The following is a 26,950-nucleotide window of genomic DNA, read 5'->3' on the forward strand; positions in this document are numbered from 1 at the left end:
TTGTAAAGTGATACTGTGGCAAAAGTAATTTTAGGCTGGAGAGATATCTTTTTAGAAACCAAGGAGGTGCTAATGCCTTTATTATGTGAAATGGTGCCTGTAACACCACACTGAGGTCCCTGAGCCTCTGGCAGTAGCAAAACATCACCAGAGAAAACAAAATGCAGCAAACCTGAAACGTGCTTTGGAGGCTGGGGCAGAAGTAAGTACTGTACAGCCAGATGCTGATCCTTTCACTCTGCTTTAGAATTGCTAATTTTAGAGTCTCCTAGTGACCTAAAAGTCAGACAAATGTTACAAAGCAATATGAATAACCAGTGTTTACCAGCTTTTTTTTTGCCTTCAGGTAGAAGACTTTTGAACTTGATCTTTAGGTTGAATGTCTGGTTCCATCACTTTATATTAATATTGCCTTTGAGAAATCCAGGGCCAAATATCTCTGTGTAAATCAGTATGCCTTTTCTTGAATTTGTCTCATTCTCAGAGTGGTCTGCATCTCTTGCCTCGTTGTTGAAGATGTTGAAATGAGTCAGACATCTCTACAGTTTTCTTCAAACTGCAGAAGTGTCTGCACTGGGCCAGGCTAAAGGTCAATCTAGACCAATATCCTGAACTTTACTATTGCCATGAGCAGATGCCTAGGGAAGAATGCGAGAACAACTGTGCAATGATACTTAGAATTGCATTGAACCTTCTTGTGGGTTTTTCTCCTGCATAGATGCCATGTTTCTGTTTACTGGTCTTGTTGAGTTCCTTTTCTGTTAATATCTCCAGATGTTTTTCAAATTCATATAGATTATTTGGCAGTCCAGGTGTCTTCCAGTGAAGAGACTTCCTTACCCTAACTATTCTGTATATCAAGAATGCCCTATTTTCCTTCAGAACTTGACATTTACAAGTTTCATCTGATGGCCACTCAGCTCTCCTGGAGAGTGATTGCTCCTTCCTCATACATCCTGTCCACATCATTCCTGATATTATGGAGCTTTACTATGTCTCTGTTAGTCATTCAGTATTTTTTTCCAGTTCCAAGAGGCTTAGGGTGTTTAACCTGCCCATGCCTGGAGGATGTAGCTGTGTTGTTCACACTTGTCACCCTCTCCAGCTCTTTTCCCATTCTATAGTGGCTATTTGAGCAGCTACAGGGTGTAACTGGAACTGCTCTCCTTTTGATAATTTACAAATTTGGCTTCTAATCCCGCAGTGAGAGTCAAAGGGTTGAATCCTGGTCAGCTGAACTGAGCTCAGTTTGGATCCCCTGCAAACATATGATGAGGAAACTGGAGCTCCAGAGAGGACAGAACCACATGTTCTCTTTCCTGGTGTGTGTGAACAGTGTGGCTGAACCCTTTTCCTTGGTTTGTTCCAAAGGACTTTGCTCTTCACTGATGATTATTTCTTTGTAAATGTTAGTTAGGAAGACAAATCCCCTTTCTGTTCTTCTGAGTAACTGGACAAAGGACATTACTCTAAAATGTGAATAATAATTTTTTAGTTAAATAACCCCACAAGGTTCACTTTTGTCAAAAAAAATCTAAAAAAAAAAAAATCCAGTCAAAGGGAAAGATTAGATCTAGTGTCCCAAAGTTTTGGAAAACCATAAGATGAAAAACAATCAGCTGAAAATAGTGACCCAAAAGAGTGATTAACAGGAAAGGCAGAAATTTAAACAATGCTGGAAGAGCACCCTGGGGATGCTCAGAATTTTCAGTAGAATGGCTTAAAGCAAGGGAAGTTCAGCATGCTCATGAGCTCATGCAGGACTGGGGCTACATGGAGGATGTGTTTTCTCTCTACCCAGAGCTATATAAATGATACCTCTTGGATGAAATTCATCCCCGATGTACAAGTTAAAAATAGAGATTAGAAACAATTCTTTTTAGAGCTAAACATTTGCAAGGGATAAGGACTATTGAATATTAAAAATCTGTGAAGTAACATAAAACAGAGCTGGACAGACATTCTCAGAGAGCTCTGTAAAAACTTACAGAAACCTGAGGTAACGATCAGGCTAGGAATGTTTTTTTAATAATAACTTTCCCCAGCTTTTTTGGGGTCTGTTAAATTTTATGTACTGAAAAAATATTCTCTGAATGGGATCTCATTCTCTGGCCTCTCTGAAAGCCATAGGAAGCAGACTTTTCTCTGATTTTTAGTGTGAAAAGGATCTTCTAAAATATCATATTTGCACACAAAGTTTATTTTACATGAGTTTGTTTATTTCTTCTGTCTCCAGGCTGCAGAGGGTGAATTCTGCTCCATGCTAATCAGGCTGGCTGGTTAATGCCTGATTGGTGTGTTAAGTGTTTAGGTTTATGATGCTATATAAGTAAAGTGCTAAATACAAATGAAATAAACCCATCATTATTACAGCTTGCATTAGGTTTATAGCGTTGTGTTCTCAAGATGTGCAACCCGTTTGTGTGTAGCAATTGAAGGTTATACACTTTAGATTATAAGAAGTTCAAGCATGTGGTACAGGAAGGAACATCAAAGGTTAGACTGTTATTATTAGGACACTTCAAAGAGAAGAATTTCTGAAGCCTTTAAGTTTTACGGCAGGTGCATGAAGAGGTGCCAGGTCATCTCAGGGTGGTCAAAAGAAGAGTACATTGAAACTAGATTGCATGGGACCCCTTTTATCTGTCAGAGACAGTTGGGACCCTGACTTGGAAAGAGTTTTAACAGTGATTTTGAATACTGGACATCAAGCCTCTCTAATTTCAGCTGCTCTCAGCATGGAAGCTCGCAGTCATGGTCTCTCCCAATGGGCACATCTGGGGAACAGAAGAGTGTCCTCGTGGTCTGAGGCAGGCACAGAGCTCAGGGCGGCCGCGCTGGGTCAGGCAGCCTCAGCTCCCGCCAAACACTCGGGGCTGGAGGCAGATATTTGCTTCAATAATTATGGCAGTGCAGGGGGATGACCTCTGGCTCCTGCTCAGTGTCTGTAATCCATTTGGAGACTAAAATGTCATTCTGGTGTTACTTATTTGGGAGAAGTACAAAAGGAGATTAATTATATTTGGAGTTTAAACAAACTAGCACGATAAATCCAACACCTTCTGATTAGAACTTGATCATATGCCCCTAATGGGATATTACAGGAAGCTATATGGAGAATAATATTTTAACAATCAAATTAAGTGACAGTGATGGTTAATTTTAGCTTATTAGAGCAATATCTGTTCAGAGCATGGAACAAAAACATTTATTTCTTTAGCTAGTACAGTCTTTTTCCTGGAGAATTGTATCTCAGCCCCACTTGCTCTGTGCTACAATTTGTCAATTTAATGCCACTTAACAAGTATATTCCTCTTTGGAACATCATCAGGCAAAATAATGGCTTTGTCTTAATAAAATGAAAAAACAAAATGAATTATATATAGCCAACAAAAACATATTCCCTGCAACCAACTGCAAGAGGGTTTCTTTCTGCTAATGAATTAATACATTAAACAATAATAGTTAAAAACCATTTTACATTGCTTTGATCATTCACTTACACGTCATTAAGTAGACTAAGCATTTTAGTGTGAAAAGGCTGTGTTTACAAATTAGTCCAGAGGACATGTTTCACACTGAAGATCAGCACATATATTGTGTTTTATTTCAGCTGCACATGACACAACCTTAATATTAGAGCCAGATGATTAAAAGAACATTACCTGAGCCTTGAGAGTCACTGAATGAGCTATGCTAAATTGGTTGTTTTCTATTTTGTGATTAATTGTGCTTCTAAACCATATTTTAGTGTGCTTTGTTTTTCTGTCCCCAGTCATCCCATATTATTAAAGAGAAATTCTGCATATCTCTCCTGGAGTCCAATTAAGGATTTGCATCATGACTAGATTTTTCACTTTAATTACTGTATATAAAGTAGGTTTTGACTTATTTCCATATTTATCAAACTATGCAGAAGAAGCAAAATTCATCAAATAAACAGATATCTGTGGCTATAATTGCAGCCTGCACTGAGCATGTAGGAAGAAAATATGAGGGTCCAAATTTCATTATGTAGAACATAATAAACATCTGAATAATTAAACTGTGTGTAAATCAAATGCTTGGCAGTAGTAAGAATAGAGAAGAGACACCTTACTTTGATCAGGAAAAATACCATGTTTCTAAATGTATTTTAAAAAATATATTTCAAACATAATTCAATCAGCACTGAATAGAAACACACAAACCAATGCCTTTAATTTGTGGCTTGTTATCAGGTGAGGGAGGATGTCATGTGCATTTAGAAACATTTTTTCATTAATAGTAAAGTAAGTTTAGCTCTCCTTTTTGTATGAGTCTTGAAGGCATGCTGCAAATAAACCAGAGGATGCTAACTCTTGTGTTGAAATGGCAAGTTCAATTACAACTTGCAGCTTGTTCTGATAAAGTGCCTTAAATCAAATGACATAATTGTTAAAGCAGAAGCTTTGTCAGATTTAACTGTGAGGATTTCGTTGTTCACTCGAATATCTTCTCTTAGGTCTCTGTTAAAAGGGGAACACAGGAACATTTCTTTATTAAATGATTTCCAATTAGGAGCTTTAAGTAATGTTTTTCTACTTGCTATGAAGTAGTGTTGTCGTCTATTTCTGTTACACATATCTTGAACCCTGGTATTTTTATTTCTATAAATATTTCAAGGAAACTATAATTCACCTAGAACTATGAAAAATTGTTCCAAGCTAAAAAAAGTAAAAATGAACTTTTGTGGACCAGATCTGACTTCAGTGTAAAATATTACTGATGTTAAAACAATGATAAGAACATAAAGAACATTCATGCTGATTTGCATTTAAAATAAAATAAGCAATCCATAACCTCTTGTCAAGCAAACTTATGTCTACTTACTCCAGAACAAAGCTGGATTTTTAATTGAGTTTTAAGAAATGGAATTTTAATTGCTACTTTGATTAGAATTTTTAGGTACTTAATCTTTTTAATTTGCTGGAAAACTTCTTGAAAAAGCAGTTTGTTATTTAAGTTTTTAAAAATTATTCTTAGTGATGTTTATGGGAAATGAAGAGCTACTCTACAGTAATTGCATCTTTTTGTAGATACTGAAGTTGTTTCTTGGAAACAAGAACTTGCTTTATTAATTTATTTGGTCTGCCCTATTGAGTATACGAATAATGAGTGAGGAGGAGGAAGATAACAGCTTGGATAAGGGAGAGATACAAAACTTAATAAAAAATGCTTTAAATGAACACACCAATAAAAGAGATTTAAACCTCTGCAAGCAAGAGAAAGGAAAGCTAATCAAAATACTTGGAGGTAAAGAATATGTAGTGAAATTCTTGTCAAATTTTAATCTGTGCCCATCTGCCAGTCCAATTTAGGCATGCTGTAAGATGGGCAGGAGATGTGCTGATGGAACAAAGCAAATCTGTTCTTGAGGAGGGAAGAATGGAGATGTGCCTCAGTGCATTTCCTAGACTGAGACCCATCTAACAACCTCCCACACAACAACCACTCAGCAGAAAAGCCAAAAGGACCTTGGGTGATGCTGAGAGTCTGGATAAAAGCAAATGTAGGGCTCATTCTTAAATGAAGGAGGAATAATCATACAAGGAGCATCCATTAGCACTAACATCACTTTCAGGCAAGGCACTGCAAAGCCTCTGACAGATGCAGTGCTATGACGAGCAGCTTAGGTGTGGTTAAGCTCAGCTTACCCTATTAGGGACCATTATCTGCTATTACATCTGCAGCATGTCACTCATGTGTGGCACTTAGCAAACAGCTGACATGTCAGGGCACGTGAGGATGAGAAGGAACGCAGAGAAGTCAGAATGACAGGAGAAAAATCCAAAGCATGCTCTCAATAAGGTTGCTGTAACTGTCTGTCAGAGTGGAAACTTTCTGCAAGGGAGGAAAATGGGATAGCAGGAGTGTTAAGGATAAAACTTGGTTACTCATGTTTTTCCACAGCATTTGTGCTGTGTGCTCTCCTAACCCTCCCTGTTTAGTCTTCTCTGGCAGGGTAGAAAATCATTGATAGGAAATACCAGCACAGGGTAATTTTCTAATTCACAGAGTCTCAACTAGGCAATGTGTTCTTTTAAATGCAAAACCAAGAGAAAGGACAGAGGTGAGGCTTCCTTACTTGGCTTGTCTATTCTGTTTAGGATTGAGAAATATCAGTAGGAACTAAGAGAGAAGTTTGCAACACTGCTTGATGTGTTTAACTAAGTAAACAGAGGAAAAGCAAAGAGATAAAGAGGAAGGAATGCAAAGATGCTAAGGCTGCAATAACCAATAATCATAAACACAGCAAGTTGGTGTTTCAGGAAGCTGGCATACCAATCATCATATTGGTATAAAATTATTAACCCAACAGAAATCTTTCATGATAAACAGCATACTAAAGTTGTGTCTTAACATTACTGGGGATCAAGGGCTGCTGTCAAGAAATTATCTTCCCAAACCTTAAATAGTTCTCTCTGGACTACACTGTAAGTATTAAAGTGCTGGTTTTCACCAACAACCAAAGTTGCTGAAAAAAGAATTATGTGTCAGAGGTAAGGCAGGCCAGCTGTTCTCTATTGGTCACAGTCACCACTGGTTAAAATATCTTGTGCTCACAATTTCTGGACTGAGATTGGCAAGCTGAAAAAAAGTGGCAAGTGTGATATTTATGCCTGGGAATAAGAGAGGAGTAAAGGAGCACAGAGAGCAGAAAGAGCTCAAGCGATACATCTGCACTTAGCAAAGGAGGCATACAGGGGAAAGGACAACATCCTCTCTCTTGAAGAGAAACACATTATAAAGAAATGCATTTAGGTTTACTGGCTCTCTTTCATCTGTTTTGAGCCTCTTCTTCCACCACTATCATCCCCAAGGACTCACTTTTTTATGGAAAGTATTGCACTGAGGGCTGTGATACAGAGGAAGTGGAGATCCACAGCTCATATTTCTGGGACCTGGTTACAATTTGGTTGCAATGCAAAAAGTGGCCAACTGTGCAGTGGAGTTTATTAGACTGTCCAGGTGTTTCCTGTACTTCCAGGGAAGGATCAAAGTTTGTAGTTACAAGAGTGCATAGACTATCAGAGTGTATGAAATATATCACAAATGTATTCATTGAAACTCTGTCAGAGCTACTGTTGGAACTGTACTATTAGCCTTAGAGACTTCAACATCCATATGAACATCAAACCAGATGAGGCAACATCTGTTTTCCTGGTAAGCCTGAGCAACCTAGATTTTACCCAGCCACTTGACAGGCATTCATAGGGCAGGAAAAAGTATTTGATTTTCATTTGCATATGGTCTAGTTGTCAGAAATACAAAAGGACCTTTTTTTTCCGTTTGAGAATTTTCAACTAAATTTCAGTGTCAGAATTATTTTACCTGGCCTAATTTAAGCAGTTTTTTCAAGATCAGATAGAAGTTATTATTTTTAGGGTTTTTTTACCTTATGTGAAGTATAAGCTTTTTCTTCCTGGCTTATTGCTAGCAAAGACAACCAAATTCTCTCAGTTGTGGATAATATGGCAATCAATTTTATACTGATTTTTGTCCTTGAAAATAAGCTTGTTCAGTGGCTGAAGTTCACAATCTCTGGCTTAGGAGAGTTAGCTGGCAATTCTTTGACCTTCATATATAATATATATAGATATATCTTATCAACTATTATTGGGAATCTCTTTCCCAGTTCCAAAGCAATTTACTTTCAATCATTGCTCCTCTAGAAATATTCCTAAAAATGCAACGTTTTTAAGATTTAGGTGTTTAGGCACTGCAATATTTCAAATAGAATCTTCTCTGCTCCCTTTCAGTAGACACTCTCTATTTTTTTTTGTTAATATGAACGTTTATATTTTCTTACTGTAATGCTGTATTCTTTTTGTATTTTAGGGTGTATTAAATTCCTTAGTTACTTGATATGCTAGAAAATATAATTAGAATTATTATTAATTGCTATTTCTGCTCAGCTTACCCAAGCTGCTTTATTTCCAGCTATTCAAAAATTTTAGTTGTGTTTCATGCTACATTTACTTACAGTGTTTTATTGAGAACTCATCCCTACAAAAGGTTGAGTTTGATATTTATGATATCTATTCTTCCCAGCAGTGGATTCTTTGGATTTTTAATCTGAAAATCACTTCAGAAGTCAGGTAAACACTCATGGGTCAATACCTGGCCTTTGCTGTATAGTTCCTGTTCTACTGACTTTGAACTTGATGGGTTTGAAACCTACTGAACTGTAGCACATAATAACAAAGCACTCACAGAATATAATTCCAATATCAGAAGTGACAGAGGCTTAATAAAGAGTGCTTTTGATGGTAAAAAGTGCATACATTCATAAAAATATTTTTTGCACAAAAATGAGACCTGCCATTCATTATTCTGCTTAAGGTTAATGAGACATGAAGCAAAACAAAGTGAACTGCACACTACTGACAAGCCTCTCTTGCTTTGCACAGAGCTGGTTTTTGCCTAGAGTGGATCAACCCTCGAGTAGCATAAACCCAAACAGAGTTTTTGAGGACTTTTGCTGTGAGAGCTGCAGTGAGGCTGGGGAAAGCTCAGTGTCAGTGAAGGGCTGCTTGCCCCCTAAGGCAGGGCCCTGTAGAGCTCTCCTCCTCCTCCACAGGGCTTGGTGCCACAAGAACCACAGCACAGAAAGTCCTGCTGGAGCCCCACACGTGCTCAGTCCTATCTGAATCTACACTTCAGCTTGCTTGCTGGCTTTCCTTGTGCTGACTTCTGACTGTGCTCCTCACGCTTGGCACAAATATGGTAAAATAACACCATCCTCATTTCCCTTAAACTTACTTGAGTGCTTGTTGTGAACTTTCTCAGGTTTTTGCTGGGTAAAGAGGAATATATGGTTTTTGCTGGCTTTGCTATCAAGGGTGTCAGCCAAAGCTTCACTTCCCTCTGCAGCTTAATCTTTATGGTACAGCACAGAAGGATTTGCTGGAGAGCTGGTGCTGCCATTGGGCTGGCATTTCAGTGGAGAAAGACAAGGAGGCTTCTCCCAGCCAAGGGAAATGTAAGTCAGGGAACCTCTGAGTGGCTACTTTGAAGAAAATTGTCATGTCCCAGTGCTCCATATTTCAAAATTTAATTAGTGTTTTTCTAATGTTTAACAGTGTTAAGCACATCTGCATTTCAACTGTGCACATCTTGAGTCCCTTTTCAGTGCTTTAGTTAAATGGAATCTATAGAGGAACTGCGATTGCTGGAAACAAATTTTCTTTAGGCTCAAAACTTTGCCAATTGTACATTTTGTGATTCAGCCGCTATTTATATAAAATGCCTCTTTAATTATATTAATTCCTACAAAATTAAGTTTGTAAAACACATGCCACTTGGAAGTTTTTCACTGCAGCTACTTACAGCAAATTTAACTGTTGGAAATGAAGCAAAGGGAAAGTCTAAATGGAAACTCAGCCCTGTATCTTGTCTGAAGACTGGGGATTACATTGTACTGACATACTTATTTGACTATATGAAACACACTTTGGGTACCTAAAGTATAAACATTTCAGAAAAGTTCTCACTACCTCTATTTATAGAGTACCATGGTATGGATAAAAGCTGGATGCTCATCGATCAATGGTATCAACTGCATGATGCTGGCTAGTAAAAGGATGGCTTAGGAAAAGGAAAGTGGGTGAATACCATATGATAATGAGAAATATAATGTGCAGATTGAGACCAAATTATTAAGAGGCTGCACAATTCAAATAACCATTTTTGTGGCTGGTAGTGTTAGCATCCTTACTCTGTAACAAAATATTCTGGTTCATTTTCTCTGGTTGTAAAATTGGCTGAAGGTTCTTTTTCATATCCTACTCACTTTATGAGGGTCAGAAGAAGGTAGGTATGTTTGGAAACTGTCTGATTCCTTGGTTGTCCCCTCAGTGTTTGGTGACACTGGTGTGGAGCCATAGCAAGACTAAAATGGTGAAGGGATGATAAAATCCTCAACCTCCAAGAGCTGCTTATGCCAGGCACAAAGAGGGGTGCGAATTTGAGGCTGTGCTGTGTGAAGGAAGAAGTGAGGGTAGAGCGTGCCCATGTAGCTGTACTCAAAACTCAGAGAGCTGAACTTAGGGGAAAAATGATCTAGCCTCTGATGCACAAATTCCAAGGAATGGGCAATATGAGATAAAATTAATATATTGACATTTCGGGACAAAAGGAAAAGCCTAGGTGTGTGCAATGGCAGAAGCTGGGCAGTGCAGAGCATGTGAGGAGCTGCATTGTGGTGGCTGTGCTGGAGGTTGCTGTGCCAGTGGTGGGGGACAGAGATGGGAGCATCCCCTAGTGTGAGACTCCCAGCTCCTGCCACAGGCATTGCATACTGCTTTTCTGACTTTCACACTGGATAAGTAGACTGTGTAGAAACATATTCATGCATCTTTCAAGTCTATTCATTTTTGTGTTTCTGCTCAGAATGCCTCTACTGAAAATACAGGTGGTAGGAAAAGTCCTCTGATTCGGTAGAGCATTTCAGAGTTATCCATGAGCTAGTGCCTTCCACATTGCTGCAAGCAACCAGTGTTAACTGTTTTTAGTAGATTTTAGATCCCAGCAGCATTTGACAGTTTGTATTCCTTTCCAGAGCAACTTCATGCAGGCTCCATACTTTGTGAAGGGTTTTGTGATTGTCTAGGGCACAGAAAAACAATTCAAGGAATGGCTATACTAACAAAGAATATGTCTCCTGAAAAGCTGCTATGTTTTCCCTTCCGCCAAATACTGTGTTGTTAATGCAAAGTTGTATCCCCAAGATACAATCCCTCAATGCTGGTAAATGGTAGGCTATTGTTTGGGTTTTAGGTGCCTGCTCTGATGTCCATCACTTCACTTGAACTTGAATGATGACAGACTGGGTGTTCTCCAGCAGTTGGCATTGAAGGTCTCTCTCTACCTGCCTTTTCAGCTCATCCTGGATAGCTTTGTTACAGATAATCACTAACTGCATATTTCAACGATTAAGTTAATCTATTAAAGTTAATCTTGGATTCTGAGCTTTCCACTCCTCTTTGCCATAATAATCCCACGCTCTTTGCACTTCCACATTGACAGCAGTGTAGCTTGATGTTTCAGGATTGTGAAAGCAATGGTTTTATAGCAACAACCTCCAGTGATATAAGCAAAATGAGATTTGTCATCATTCTGTGAGTTAGAACTCACTATAAATAGAAAGTGTTCAAAAGGTGTTATTTAGTAGCTTGCATTATGCAGCTGTCTATTTAAATCATTTAATTTTGGCATCTAATCTAACTCCCAGTCTCCATCAGAGACAAATAAGAAACCATATGTGAAAGCATCTGTGAAAATCTTTCTTTTATTTATGACAACATTAAAGAGAGGCTCTGATGTCAGTTACTTAACAGTAATAGACGTTCCTTTGCACCTATAGTGCCTGGTTACTTGGGCATATCCCTCTGTGGTATCTTATACCTACTGCTGTTTGCTTCATTATATACAGATGCACAGCAGTGAAGACAGTAATAGTCTTTCTTAATTAAATAAAGCTAAATGTTAATTAGTCAGAAAAATTGATTTATTTTCAGTGCATGAAACTTTTCATTGTGTCTCTTCTTTTTAAAGAACAGGTTTGATATTCATTTAGGACTTTACATTTTTTTCCTTTATTTCTGCACTGTATTTGGACTCTTGTGGTGGGATCTAATCGTCATAGAAAAATTATAGGTCTACAGATGTTTTCAAGATGTTACTCTGTCAGTAGCAGATTATCCCCTGTAGCAAAATCTCATTAAAGTGCAATTTACAGAGCTCTGCTGATGTTGCCATCAACCAAAATTAAAGGCATTAATTTTTCAAAGTTCACAGAAGTCCTTACATAAATGATGTAGCAGTTTGCAAGAACAATTTACAGAAGTGTTATTTGCAGAATTAACCTACATTAGCAGAACAAATGTTGTAAGGATATAAGAAAGGATTGGGCAGTGAAATTACAGATGTTCATGGTTTGTTTTAGGTGGTGGGTGCAAAGAACTGTTGAAACAAAACAGTTATTATTCTTTGATGCAAAGTTGGGTAAGTAATTTGGAATCTGAACTCTGTCTGTGAAGAGTTAAGCTTATAATAGAGTGATCACCAGTTGGGGACACCCATGGAGACCTTAAATTCTACTTTGAAACATCTGTACTTGATATCTCTTAAAATATTCCCATTTAGAGAATGAGTTTATGTAGCTCATGTTGTGAATATGCCTCTTCAATAGAGTACCAAATGCTTATCCAGGTATTTATTGTCTTAGGATGTCTGCATTTTAACTGAGCCTAGAACTTCCATGTCAAAGACACTGGGAAACTTCAGGCTGTTGGTGTTTTATGGACCAGTACCAGAGTAAACCTCAGATAAATCAGTGGGAGGACATGACTACTTTTCAATACTTAGAGCAACATGCACATGTAATAACCATGCTTAGTGAATGCTCACCTGCCTTTGCAACACCCTGAAGTGCTGGCCAGTGTGGCTGTCATGGTGAAGCCTCCACAGCCACAGTTATCACTTCCATTTTTGTACCTGCTCTACTTTGTTATCCAGAATTAACATTCAGCTGATGGGGAGCCCCCTCCCTCCAACACACACCATCTGAGCATGTGCTTGGAGTTAAAAGTCACCATCTCTCCAGAACTGGGAGCCAACAGAACATTTTAACTTCAGTACTTACAAAGGACAGGCTCCCCACTCACGCATTGTTCTGTGTATTCATAAAAGGTTTCATACCACCCTAACAGGCTGGTATAATTAAATCACCATTTTTACTTGACTTTTTTTTTTTTTGGTCTATGGCAAACAGTTGTTTAGACATGAATTGGTTAAGCTGGAACTGTAACACGGTGCTTTCCTGGGAAAGGCAGTGGTGATTCTATAATCTTTAGCTCTTTGCTTTACCGTTTTGGGAAACATTTGTCTTGAAAGTTACTTTGGTTAACAATTTAACAAAAAATTGTCCCAAAGATATGTTTTTATCTGTCACTTGTTTCTAGAATTCTCCCATTTTATTTTAATGAAAGATTCAGATCTTTCAGAGAAAGACACCTGTTTTATTTCAAGCAGTCAGTTCATTTAGGTTTTACCCTATGCGTTACTCACCCCAATGGGCAGTATGAGCAACACTGTAGCAGTCCATCACCTCAGGAGGGCCTCTTGGCTGAGCTCTACTCAAGCCTTCTCAGCTATTCAGTTTCCCAGGTGCTTAACACCCCTGATGGGGCTTTTGGTCTTTGGTGTTCTGTAGTTGCAGAGGAGATGCTGAGTGCTGCTTGCTTTTCAATATCTGGTTAGTGAATTTTAGAGATTAAAATGGGGCAGGGGTGCTCAAGAACAATCCTCCTGAGCACTGAGATGCCAACAGAGAAGGCCCCCACACTGTGGTGGCACCACTGTGTTTGTGGGCTGGTTGAAAAAACCAGAGATGGACACAGGAGCTGCACAAGCTCACTGAAATGGCACAATTCCCAAATCTAAAACCACAACCCAGCAGATTGCTTGTGAGTCACAGTTAACCTTGGCAATTAGACAGCCTGGATGTTTAAATTGTCTTTAGCTGCTGGAGACAGAAAAGTGAGCACTGGATGGTCATGTAGGTCATCACCTAGTCCATGTGTGCAGCAGAGCACAGGGCTGACCTGTGGGACCCAGTCTGGCTTGTGGGGACTGGGTCTGACCCATGGGGATTGGGGCTGATCCAAGGGAATCAGGTCTAACCCAGGAGCTCTCAGATCCCCATGAATCTGTACACCCAGAGTTAAGAGAGGAGGCTAGGTCATGCTAGGTATTTTCTTCAACCCAGCCATGCTGGGGGGAAATCTGGTGCATTTAGGACTAATGTATCTTTTAGGACTGGGTTTGTATGGCAGAAATTCCTTGAGTTTGCAGCAGTTGCAGTATGGATTCATGTCTGATTGGCATCTGCCAGCCTGGTAAGCAGGACAGAGCATGTCCTGAGAGGGCTTGCAGGTTGGGACCACGAGTTATATGGCTTAGAGACTCTGTAACAAGTGTCTGATGCATTAATCCAGTGTAGGTGCAACAATATACGTAAGGGGGAAGTTAAATTGAACTGCATTTATTGCCATTTTATAAATGTTGGCTTATTTATAGATCCTACTAAAGCAATTTATTTTGGAATATGGCTGATAGCATTATACCATGATACATGTGCATAATTTACATTAGAGATACAAATGTCTGCTTGCTCCTGTAGTATTCAGTGAGTCTACAATTAGGCAGGAGTTGCTTGGTAATACAGGCCATAAATCTCTCCCACAGTTTTGCCTTGAAGTTTTTGATTGAATCAGAGTACATAATTTAAAAAAGTGCAAGTGGAATGGATCACAGTTGTTGGTAACACGCTCTGGTGTTTGAACACAAAAGTAATGGCGTATCATAAGATTTTGAGTATCGGTGACTGCAGCTGAACATATTTAAATAAAACCAACCAAATAAGCAAACAAACAGCAAGACATGCTTTGTCTCATATTGCAGTTTTAATGATGTAGTTAGTGAAGAAGAGAATGTGATCCCTGATCGAAAATTTTTTGCATCTCTTTTCCCAAGGGCTGCTGTCTTGATTTCTGTTTGTGTCCCTAAATATAATGTTGTTTTTCAAACAGTAAATGCATCAGCTTTTCTTTGTATTCCAGCTGCCTTTGAGAGATTAATATAAATCATATTGGCTTTCAATAGGAACATTTTCAGATAATTTGTAAAATTATGCAATGGAAGAATAGTTTGCAAAGGAAGAATATTGTGAAACCGCACCACTTTAGCAATGTATCTGTATTCTGCAATAAGTTTTATTATCTGTCTCTTTTGTGTAGAAAATGTGTGATCAACGCTGATCATCATCGTTGTCCTTTTTCTTTCCCATAGATGATAATGCTGTGACTTCAAAGAGTTAAAACACAAGACCATTTTAAGGACTAGTAAACACGTGCTCCTGATTTGCAGGAAATAATGTTTTTTTCCATTCCTGTGAGCTGTTCCCCAAGAAGCCTTACCTTTCTCTCACAAAACAGTGTTACTCAGCTGAAGTTCCTATACTTGAACCACTTTGATTCTTTCAAGAGCAGCGGCCCCGTGGCTCCCCCTGAGCTGCGCTGCGCCTCCACCAGCTCCAGCCCTGTGTGCGGCCAGGCTCCCGCCGCAGGGCTCGGGCTCAGAGGGGCTGTGCGGGGTTTGGCCTCAGAGGGGCTGTGCGCTGCAGGGTTCGGGCTCAGAGGGGCTGTGCGGGCTTCCGAGGGGCTATGCGGGGTTCAGAGGGGCTGTGCGGAGTTCCCAGGGGCTGTGCGCTGCAGGGTTCGGGCTCCGAGGGGCTGTGCACTGCAGGGTTCGGGTTCCCAGGGGCTGTGCGCTGCAGGGTTCGGGTTCTGAGGGGCTGTGCGCTGCAGGGTTCGGGTTCCGAGGGGCTGTGCGCTGCAGGGTTCGGGTTCTGAGGGGCTGTGCGCTGCAGGGTTCGGGTTCCCAGGGGCTGTGCACTGCAGGGTTCGGGTTCCGAGGGGCTGTGCGCTGCAGGGTTCGGGTTCCCAGGGGCTGTGCACTGCAGGGTTCGGGTTCCCAGGGGCTGTGCGCTGCAGGGTTCGGGTTCCCAGGGGCTGTGCGCTGCAGGGTTCAGGTTCCGAGGGGCTGTGCACTGCAGGGTTCGGGTTCCCAGGGGCTGTGCGCTGCAGGGTTCGGGTTCCCAGGGGCTGTGCACGCCGCTGCCCGCGGGTTCCCCAGGGGCGTGCCGCCGTGGTCCCAGCTGCAGGTCCGGGCCCCGGGGCAGCGCAGCCATGCGCGCCCGCGCGGCCCCGGGCCGCCGTGGCCGCTAGTCCCGCCCCCGGCAGCGCAGATCGCGGCGCCCGCAGCTCCCCGGCCGCGCTCCCACGGCCGCTCGGAGCCTCCCCGGTTCCCGTGGCGTGGGGACACAGGGACAGCGGCGGAGGGTGGCACTCCGTCCCTTCCCGGCATCGTCCCGCTGGGGGAAACCTCCCCGGGGCCGGGGTCCGCTGGCGGGGCTGCCCTGGGAGCGCAGGGAGGAGAGGAGCGCTCGCTCCTTTGGCTTCCCGGTGAGCCGGATCCCTACGGAGCTGAGCGACGGCGTTTAGAAGTAGTTGGAGATCATGTAGCCAGCGCCGTCAAATGCGCAATACTTACTGTTATGCTCCCCTAGAAAATAAGCAGGAACCAAAATAAAAGTGTTATATTAATATTTAATACACGTTTGGCTGTGTAAACGTAGAACGGGTTTTAAAAGGGATGGCACATAGAGGAAAATGCGAATGTTTTCAAAGAAAACGATATTTCTCACAGCTTTTAGTAAATGCTTAAACTTAACTTGGGCTTCACTTTGGAGAAAATGTGAGAACCATATGAATGCCTGTGCCTTATGGAAAGTCATGATATCTAAAAACATGAACCTCTGTTCACTATTAACAAGTAAAACCCTATTCTTTTTCTCTTTAAGGTCCTGACTAATGGACAAAAACCTTCTTCCTTGTTTTTTCTCATTCTTTTCGCAGTTCCTTAAATGTGAGACAGACAATAAATTATTTGCACAGATCCTACTACATACCAGTTACTATTTGGAGCTTGACTGAGAAGCAGAAACAAATATGGGTATTGTGAAAACCACACTGGGTACAAAGACTGCACACGGATTGCCACTTATAGTCAACAGCTGGGAATAATATGGGTCTTTATTAATCTGAATATTAGTGTTTGCCATTTTGTTTCTTTTTTTATGATTTTGACAAGATGGTGGAAGGAAAGACATAAGGGATTTCTTACTGATAAGGATGCTCTTAATATTCCCTTTGTGCCACTTTGTTTACTCCTTTTATGTGTGGTATTTATTTTCCTTTTAACAGCCTGAAACTTCTGTAATTAGAAAGAGAGAACTGAATTCAGAGCTGTACCAAAAATGGCAGTCCTGATCTGCAGTGCATTAGGAAAGGAGACAATGGGATAAAGCAGGCAGGAGAGTGGAGACAAGAAATTTATTACTGGGCATTGCCTAATGAGATGAAAATTCCTCGGGATTTTAAAATAAGCACCACAGAAGAGCAGTAATACCAGTATTCATCTGCACAAACCTTCCCACGCTTCAATTTTAAAATAATAACTGTGTCTTGTTATGGAAGGACATGGACAGTGCTGGGAGGAAGGATGTGACTGTGGTTAAAGTGAGTATTGGATGCAGAAAACTTGACCTCTAATTCCACCTTTGGCAGTTTCAGTCAGTGGTAATTCACTCAGTGTGCCTCAGTTTCCCTGCTCGTAAAGCAGTGCTGATTGTGTGGCTGGGCACAGGGGACAGCTGAAATGTACATTCCAGTAGATAAAGCCCTATATAATCTAAGTGCATCATGTTATTTCTGGTTGAAATCCTTGCTTAAACAAAATTCTCCGTGACCTCCCTGAGAAGAGCTGCAAAGGTCAAGGCTATTACATTTGGGCCATTATTACACTCCAGGTCCAGGAATAAGGAAATAAATCACAGATAATGAGAAAAAGTTTCACAAAGGTTTTTTAACAAACAGAGAAAAAACTAAAAATGGAACATTTTCTTGAAAAAGGACATTTTCATACACTACGGAACTAATGATAATTTTACTTTATGTTTCTAGTGTTTGCAGCTCTTACAGAAAAGACAGGGATGCTGCAGAGCCCTCCAAATCCCCTTCTTTTTTAATGTGGCTGCTTTTTGTGATTATAGGCTTAGACATGATCTGCAAGATTTAAATTCAAACAAAAGATGATGAAAACGAGAGGTGAAAGTGTTTTTTGTTTTCTATCATCTAGCTCTCTATGCTCTGCTTTTTATGTCATTGTTTTAATAATTTAGCCAAATTGCTGGGAAAACAGACAGTGTTTAAATCAATGTAACAGCCTGGTGTGGACACAAGTGTGTTAGCTATAAAGATATTTATTACAGTATAGCTTTAACGAAAGCAAGCAGCAGTGGTATAAATAAACTCTGTACCAATAATATTCTGTTTGTGATATGAGGCGGCACCGATTTTAGGCAAAACATTTTTTCCAATTGATTTGATTACTTTGGTGTAGAAACTGTATTGAGGCAAGGTCTGGGGTGGGGGAGGAACAAAAAAGGTGTAGGAGGATGTATCTTGCCTGTCATGCCAGATTGATTCTGAAAGAATCAATAACAAGGGAGATATTTACCTTTAGGGATGAGAATATTTGTTACTTTTTTTTTTAAACTGGTAACACTAAGTGGTGTTTTGGGTTTGGTAATGTTTTTATGCTTCAAATTTGTGGTATGAAAATACACGAAAATCTTTTCACCATAAAAAGATTACATGATGGCTTTTCCAAGTAGCTCTTTAAGAATTATCTTATTGTGTTTATTCAGAGGTTTATGTTGGAAATAAAACATCTTTCCAGCTTTTGGGAACTAGGTCTCCTAATATAAATTGTTTTATATAAAATGCTAGTATTTGAACTGACTCATTTGTTTCCTGAAGATTGAGAACTTGTGTCCTATCTGTAGAATATAATGCATCTTTCCCTTTTATGCTTCTGTTCCCTGATTATATTCTGTTTATCATATCAGAAGAGACTGGGAGTAACTTTGTAAGTGAAGAATAAAAACCATTGCATTTTTTATTATATAGACAAAATCCTGCCCAAGCCGTAATAAGGTGAAAGCTTGGAATATACCATGTACACGTTAGAACAGTTTAAATTTTCTTTTCAAACATCAGATTTGGTATGATTGTCCCACAGTTTCTGCTGCTTAATATTGTTAATTATTTTGCTCATGAAGTAATCACACTGTGGCAAACCAGGCTTTCATGCAAACACACCAAAGGATAGAATTAAGGTTGAATGCTCACCGTTAACGGTGCCTATCCTCATTTTTATATGCTTAACTCTGCAGCTTTAATATTGCATTAACTTGGTTTTTAGAGAGAGCGTTTTGCCCTAAGTATAAGAAAAACGTTGATCTTCTATGTCGTCAGCCAGGGCAGATGCAAATCCTTCTATTTTTTATTGAAGAATTAACTATCTCCCTCTGGAGCACAAATGCCAGCAGTACTGGTATAATTTTATTTTTAAGGCTATGGCCTGTAGTAAGCTGATTGAAAGGTATAATATGTTCTATTCAAATCTGACTGCTTATGCACTTCATTTCATAATGCCTTTGAAAATATATCATGTTCCAAGATGAACACAAGTTGTGCATAAAAAAGCTGTTTGTTACATAGCTTGGAAAATGTGGAATCAATTACTATTAGATTTAAGAAAACCAGGAGCCTTTATGATGAAAAAAAATTATTTAGTTTGTAGTAATAATATCAAGTTACAGTACAACAAATTCCTTTCCCTTAGAAAACTAGTTCAGTTTTAGTTCAAAACAATAACTCTTAGGGGATAGCGAGTGCCTCAATTAATATTATGTCAATTTGTTTTACCATCTGCATGTATTTATTGACCCAGGATATCTCAGAAGATCTGCCCTAAAAATCACCATGTTTACTCAGCTGAAAACAAATCCAAAGATCCGATTTCATTTTCAAGCCACCAGGATATGTTGGAGTAAGTTCCATGTGTTGACAGATCCTTCAGGTTTTATTTATGGAACGGCATTTGCGTGAGAGATAATAGGCTAAGAATAACCATTACCTCACCTAATTGTTGTCTCCTTAAGGTTTCTAAAAATGTATTTGGGGTTGGAGAGCAGACAGCCCAGGCGGTGTAAGGAGTCCACCAACTGGTACCGTCTGTCTTAGTTACTACTAATCCAATCACTTGGGATCAGATGGTCTTGTGGCAGCTTCTTCCCCTGTGGACACAGAGACAGTTCTAGAATAGAAAGATGTAAGGGCATGTGGTGGATATCTAATAGATATATAACAGCTATATTAATAACAGATAATAGGCAGTCATTGTAGTAATAATAAAATAATAGATACATCAATAAAGCTTGCCAGGAAACTATTGTGCAACTTGTTGGCCAACAAAAACATTTTTTTTAAAGATGCATTTTAACCATATCCAAGCAAAATGTTCTTTTTCTTTTTACTCGTTGAACATTGTTTCTTTTAAGCAGTGTGTGTCTCTGCTTGCCTGATATTTCCAGCCTGGCCCTGTAGCCAGGGGATGATACGGGGCAGGAGGAGCAGGAGAAAGTGGTGGGCATTTGGTGAGCAGGGAAAGGGGAATTTGTGTGTCTGCCCAACCATGACAGCAGCAGATTCCCTTGCAAAAGACCTATGGGGCATTTAAAAGGACCTTGAAATCCTCCTCTTAGTCACCATCCTACATTTCTCCATAAAAAAATCACAGTGCTAGAGGAAAGAATGTTTTCATAACTTAATTCTTGCTTTCTTTCCTTATAAATATTGTTCTTTCAAAACACTCAGGTTTTGAGATCACCCAAAACACTTGGTAGTACTGTGGTTGTGTTTGAAAACTTTAAAAGTTGTTGAGGATTTGGGAAGTTTGACTTTTTTTGATTATATTGTTTGGGCTCCAAAACAAAGCCTTCTTAAATTTTAGTTATTGTGTTTTTCTTGAGAAAATTCAAGCTATTTGAAGGGAAGGAAAAAGCTTCCATTGAGTTTTTGGTAGCTGGGCACAGTTTATTGTTGTTGGGAAACATTATGTAACTAATATGGGGCAAATCTGACTCTTTCTCTAGAGGGCAAGAGACCAAACCTCACAGGTTATTTAATAAATGACTGGAGGACTGAGATAGAAATAGGAGGATTTTTCCTTTGTGGAGCCCCATGTCAGCAGTTACACTGACCAGGTGGTAATGGGAAGAGGGATGCAGTATTTAGGCTTGCTCAAAACATGCCTGCTTCACCTGAGCCTCAAACCTCTGTGCTTTGTTCAGGGAAGCCTTTTATGTGTGAGAGAGTTAAAGACCAAGCTGTGGCAGGCCAAGCTTGGGCATAGGAAGACCATTAAACAACAAGGATTTCCTTTAGGAAAACATTTTCTTGAAGGAAAGGTTGGATATTAACAGTTTCTCTTAACCATTTCCTAGACAGGTGGGAGGTGATTTCCAGTCATCCTAGACAGAGACTGAAGGTAATTTAAAACAAATGTGGTGGGGTGTATCTGTGTCAATGTATGGACAGGAACAGGATCTAAAGATTCACAGAAATACATGTATTTCCTAGCATTGTTAAGGAAGACACATACAGCGAAGCTGATATTCACTGAGAAGGGAGTAGCATCCAAATCTGGAGTGATAAAATGATCTACTAATTAGTGAACACTTTAATCTAAAGTTACCACAAATCATTATGAATATATTTGCAATTGCATATGTGCATTAACTGGAAATGATAGTTGGAGGAAGAATTTAATTTCTGTGTACCTGTACAATTTTCCTTGTTTGTGGTCTCTGCCTGTAATTACACTTCCATGGTTGACCTTGGGCATGTTTTGACTTAATCCACTGACTCCAGCCAAAGCTGCACGAGATGTGAATTATGGCCTTGCCTGGGAATGGCTTCTTATTTAGGAAAACACTTGAGTGAATGAGATTAATGTTTCCCTGAGCCTGACCAGAGGACTGAAGCCCAGACTCCTTTTGCAAGACCACAACAAGAGTGTACTGCTTTGAGTTTATGAAATGTATGAACACAAATCTCTCTGGTGTTCTGGTACTCTTCCAGTCTGCGCCTGTAGTTCAACACTTACACAATTTCCATGTGCTGGTATAATTGTCAAATTCTTCGGGACTTAGTAGATCTTAGATGAGATTCTTCTTTGAACAGCATAACTATAAAGCAGCAACAAAACGAATTTGGGCCTTTAGCTGGCCTTTTATTTCTGAGCCAAACAACCTCCTTCTGATGAAGTCCTAGAGAGAAGTGCAGATTCTACTAAACTCAATGAGAATTTTGCTAATGACCTGAATAAATCAGTCATACTTCTTTAAGATAATGTTTTCACTCCTATTTTTGAGAAAATGTTATTATTGCAGCTCTTCAGAGAGACTGTGAATAGTTTAAAGGTCTTCTAGAAGAGAGAACAAACAAGGTGAAATCCTCACTCTGTTCAGCCACCCTAAGCAAGGTGCAATAGAAAAAAACTCCAAAAACATGCTCAGGGCATGTGCACATGGTGCCCCCCCTCCAGCCCTCCTCAGAGGCCACTGCTCATTGCTTAATGGCCTTATAAAGAGAACCTTTGGGCAGTTCTATTGGCTTAGAATTGTCTTCTTCTTAAACAGCAAACAATTTCTGTTAACTTGCTTTGAAAGCAGTAAGTCAGAACCAGAGGAAGAATATGAAGTTAAACCATCAGAACACATGTGCAATGCCAAAGGCCAGGCATAATGATTTTATTTGCCTCTTTTTCATTTACTTAACTTTTTGGAACTGCTTTTTTTGTTGCACCTTTAACACAAAGTACATGGATGTGTAAACAAGACGAACTTCCTAAACAAGAGAGCTCATTAAAAGCGAACCTTGTGTGAGTCTGCTGCTGCTTCAAAATAGGAAAACTATCTTACCTCAGGTTTGGAGGGAGTGAGTACTGCAAACCCCTTTCAGAGCATCATTAGCATATTCCAAACTGTTATCCAAAACAACATCCCCTGCACTGGCTCCTCAGGTCGGGGCCTAAGGTGTGCCACTCCATGTGAGCACTTCAAGAGCTGCAGTGCCTTAGCTGGAGATCAAACAACATTTTCTCCACACAGAGAATTAAACCAACACATGAGGGTGCCTTTATCAAACTGTGTTTGATAATGAAGGCTTCAAAAAGCTAGGTGGGTCAAAATGTCAGTGTCTTTCTTTTGGTCTGTTCAGGTTCAGTATTGCCATACAAATTATAGAGGAGAAGTCTCAGAATGAGAGATGCCTGTTATTTCCCCTGGGAACTATTTCATTATTGGCAAGAACTTCTCTTCTGTATGTTTCCTTCCCCCCCCCCCCCCCCCACCCCCGATTTCTTGTGATTTTTCCAAGTGGTGTAATCCAAAACAGTTCTTGTCTTTCTTTATCTACCAGCATCTTAATTCCCTATCCATAAACTGATATCAGTAGATCTGCGGGCAATTCATGAAGGAAAGTAATGTCTCTGGTATTGATTTTTAACTAATGAATAGAGAAAATTAATACAACTCCAAACATTCTGTCACTGTATGGTTTGCTTGGGTCAAGTCGCATGATGAGTTGAGTAGGTGTGCAATAAAAAATGTAATTTAAATGCCTGTTGCTTTTAAAAGGGATTTTATGCAAAAACTGGTGTAAATTATGCAAAAAACTGGTGTCCATTATTGCATGGTAGTGGATAGACCATGAAGCTGCTCTGCAGAATGTAAAAAGCATGTAAACAATCAGAAAAGGGAATTTGAAAATGAAGGGAAGGGAGCAAAGAATACCAGCTGATGAATAAAACATTTCCCAAAGTTCAGAAAAGTCAGCTGGTCTATGTTAAAGTGGTTGCCAGGCAACTCATCTTTTAAAACAAGTACTTCTGTGGCAGATAACTCATAAAGACATTGAAATGGCAAAATTAACTGCTCTTGAACAATTTCTTCGATACATTAGGTACAAACAGGCTTTCATTCATCATCAGGCGTGCATATCTTCTTGTTATAACTTTTTTCCTTGAACAAATGCATGTATTTTGTCCAAAGCACTGCATTTTTAACTCTTTCATCTTACTCCCCATGAGGGAACAGCTAGGAATCACTGCCTTAAATCTGGGCATTGATATAAATCTAGTTTGGATGAAATAGGGGGACTCATTCTCTATTTTGAAGAACAAACAGTCTTGTTTGGTAGGATTAGAGCACTTGCATGTAAAGAGGGGCTTGGTTGCAGTCCACCAAATATTTTCCATGAGGCAGACTGAGGGTGCAGCCAGAGAGGGAGAGGCTCCTGTAATAGATTGCAAAAAAACTTCAGGAAAAAAGCAGGCAGGTCCTGGCAGTTCTCGCTGTGTAGAGGAGGATAAAGCAGTAACTGGAGGGGAAAACTGATCATATGGAATAATTTATTTGACTTTTTCCCTTCCAATTTTTAACTGAACTAAGTTGTGTTGTTTTTTTTTTTCTTTACTATTATGTTCATTATTCATGATTGCTCAATGAGCGCTTTAGTGAAATGCTGAGCACAAGGGATGTTTGCAGGCTGATCATAGTGCCTGTGTTTTCAGCACTTTGCTACTTGCTGTGTATCATTTGTAATTGATCACCCTTCATAATAAGATACTCTCCATCTCCAGATTGTATAACTGAAAGTTTTACAGATGAGAAAGGGAAAACTGAAAACGTTTCCAAGGAACTCCACAAGATTGTTTTCTGTTGAATCCGACAATATCTTTACTGAAGTAGAAAACAAATAATAAAAAAGCTCGTACTAATTTCAATGCACAGCTCTAGCATTTCAAAACCTGTTTGGGAATGTTTATAAATTCTTTTCTGAGTGCCAGCTCATCTCTGCCACTTGGAAAATGCCTGGGCTAACCCAGCTCTCTAACAGAGCAGCACAGGGAGTGCTCCATCCCCGGGTATTTGATTACTGCCAGCAATGCCACCACAAGCAAGTGAGAAATCCTCAGTCTTTGAATTTGTGGTTTTCCTCCTGAGTTGCCTTCTACTGGTGATTCAGCCATAACCATTATTTCCTCAGCCACATTCAGTAAAACAAAACAAAACAATCAATCCAATGACTGTGCAAAGTACCTTTCCTGTAAAAAGTTCAAATGTACCACAAAAATGCGTATTGAGATGCAAATGAATGCAGTGCCGAGTGTTTTTGTTGGTCGCTCCCAGTCAGTCCTTCGCAGTGCTGCTGTGGGGCCATGTGGCTGATGTGAGGACAGCAGCTCTTCTCTTGGCATCCTGCTGCACTCCTGGGACATTGCACTCAGAGCAGAACCTGTGGCACGGACCCCAGCCCCTTGGTAGCAAATCAGCCCCTGGATTTCCATCTGAACATACCTTAGCTTGGCTTTGGAGTGATTTTACTAAAAATATGTTAGAGAAAGAGATCAGGATGAAGTTGGGTAATGTTTTAATATAAAATATTTTTCATGCTAATGTTAAAAATGCACAGTAATTTTTAAGGTCTGTAATTTGTTTTGTCCTCAGCCAGTCATACAATCTCATTGAAATAATTAATTAAGGCATGGGTAAGTTTAACTTTCAGTTAGGTGACATTTTTAAAACAAGATAGGATATTAGGAAAAATGTATTCCTTGAATGGATGGTGTTGTATTGGAACAGGCTGCCCAGGGAAGTGATGGGATCACCACCCCTGAAAGTGTTCAAAGCACCCTGTAGATGTGGTGGTTTTTTGGGACATGTCTCAGGGGTGGAACTGGCAGTGTTAGTTTAGTGGCTGCTTGATCTTAGAGGGCTTTTCCAATCCATGATTCTCCTAATTTTGAATGATTATTATCAGCGTTTTGTTTACTCTTTATCTGACTCTCTGATCTTTAACATTTTCTGTGCTCAGAACCCCCCCCCCCCGTGCTCTGCAGTCAGCCGAGGTGAGGGCTGTGACATGTGGCACATGAGTGTGTGGGGACAGGGATGTGATGTCCTGTGCAAGGCAGGCACTGCCACTGTGTCTGCTCCCCATGCCCCCATCAGAGGGCAAATGATGGACTGGGAGGCAGGAACACCACTGGAATACACAGCTAATGTGCCATCTTCCCCTGCATGTGTATATAAATATATATGTGTGTGTGGATAATTAATGCACATAATTACTTAGATTGCTTGATACAGATACTTATTTTTGTTTGCAGTAAATATGTTGGAAGGCTTCAGAAACACAGTTAATGAGCCTATTTAGCTATTCAAAAGATAGAGGATCTGAAACTTTGGGAGTAGGAGGTGTCGCAGGAGCTGTAGCCTTTTATTCAATTCCTGGGGTCAGACCACCAGCAGCTGTAAAAATCAATAAGGCTTACAAGGATGAAATAAACTTAAAAAAAGGAGCATTGACAGAGAATATTCCACAAAGCCACCCTTGATGAGGCTGAGCCTGTTCATACTGAAACCTGGAGAAGTTTTACTCTTTACTCTTAAGAGCCTTCAGCCAACATCAGGAACTTGCAGGATTCTTTGGGCAAAGGTTTCCAAAGTCCGGTCTCCTGGTGGATCCAAAATGTGCCTGGGTACTCCAGTACTTGCTTGTAGAGCACACTGAGGCAGTGTGTCTCACTATCATTCCTTCCTGCACTTCATTGATGGTTTTGGTGTTTGTTTGCTTGTTTTCTTTTTCAGAACCTTTCAGAGCATTAAAAAACCCACATAAACTTGCAATTAAAATCAAGTTGTGCGATATTAATGGCACAGACCTGAGAGACCTTCGTATAGCATGTTAGTGTAACATGCTAGTGGTATAAATTTTAATATACATGGAAAGCATTCCAAATAGTATTCCAGATGGTGGAATAACATAAATCTTCTGATACCATCATAAATATTCTCTTCTTTCTCATTCCTCTATACTCTGATTTGATATCATATCAGATTTAACTGCAAAGACAGGTGTAATCCATATTTTTAAGGCCAAAGGAACTATTCACAGTAGAAAGCATCTAGGATTGGAAGATGTATTCCTACAGAAAACCAGTCACAGCCAACATGTCAGGAAAAATTTTGGTCCCTGCTTTATGTAATGTAGTTAAAATAAATCTTAGTTAAACACAATTATTTTCTTGTAGAATAAATGATTCTATATGAATTCTATAATTCTATATTCACAAGTCTGATGGCCTTTAAGATTTTTTAAATGTGTTTAAAATGGTCAAAAGAGTACATCTGCCAAGCCAAAGCAGTCATGAATGTGTCAAGCCCCTGAACAAAGATGAGCAGAATAAATGAAAAAAAAGAAAATCTGAGAAAATAATGTTGGGTTGGTTATGTGCTGTCTCCTTTCATCTGCTTTATCATTCATGCTTGCTAGATTTTCTCTGCAGTTGGGAGGGTTAGAAAATGAGAAACTGAGGTTTTGCATAATCA

This window comes from Camarhynchus parvulus, chromosome 9 (genome assembly GCF_901933205.1).
Source record: "Camarhynchus parvulus chromosome 9, STF_HiC, whole genome shotgun sequence".
NCBI classification, from domain to species: domain Eukaryota; kingdom Metazoa; phylum Chordata; class Aves; order Passeriformes; family Thraupidae; genus Camarhynchus; species Camarhynchus parvulus.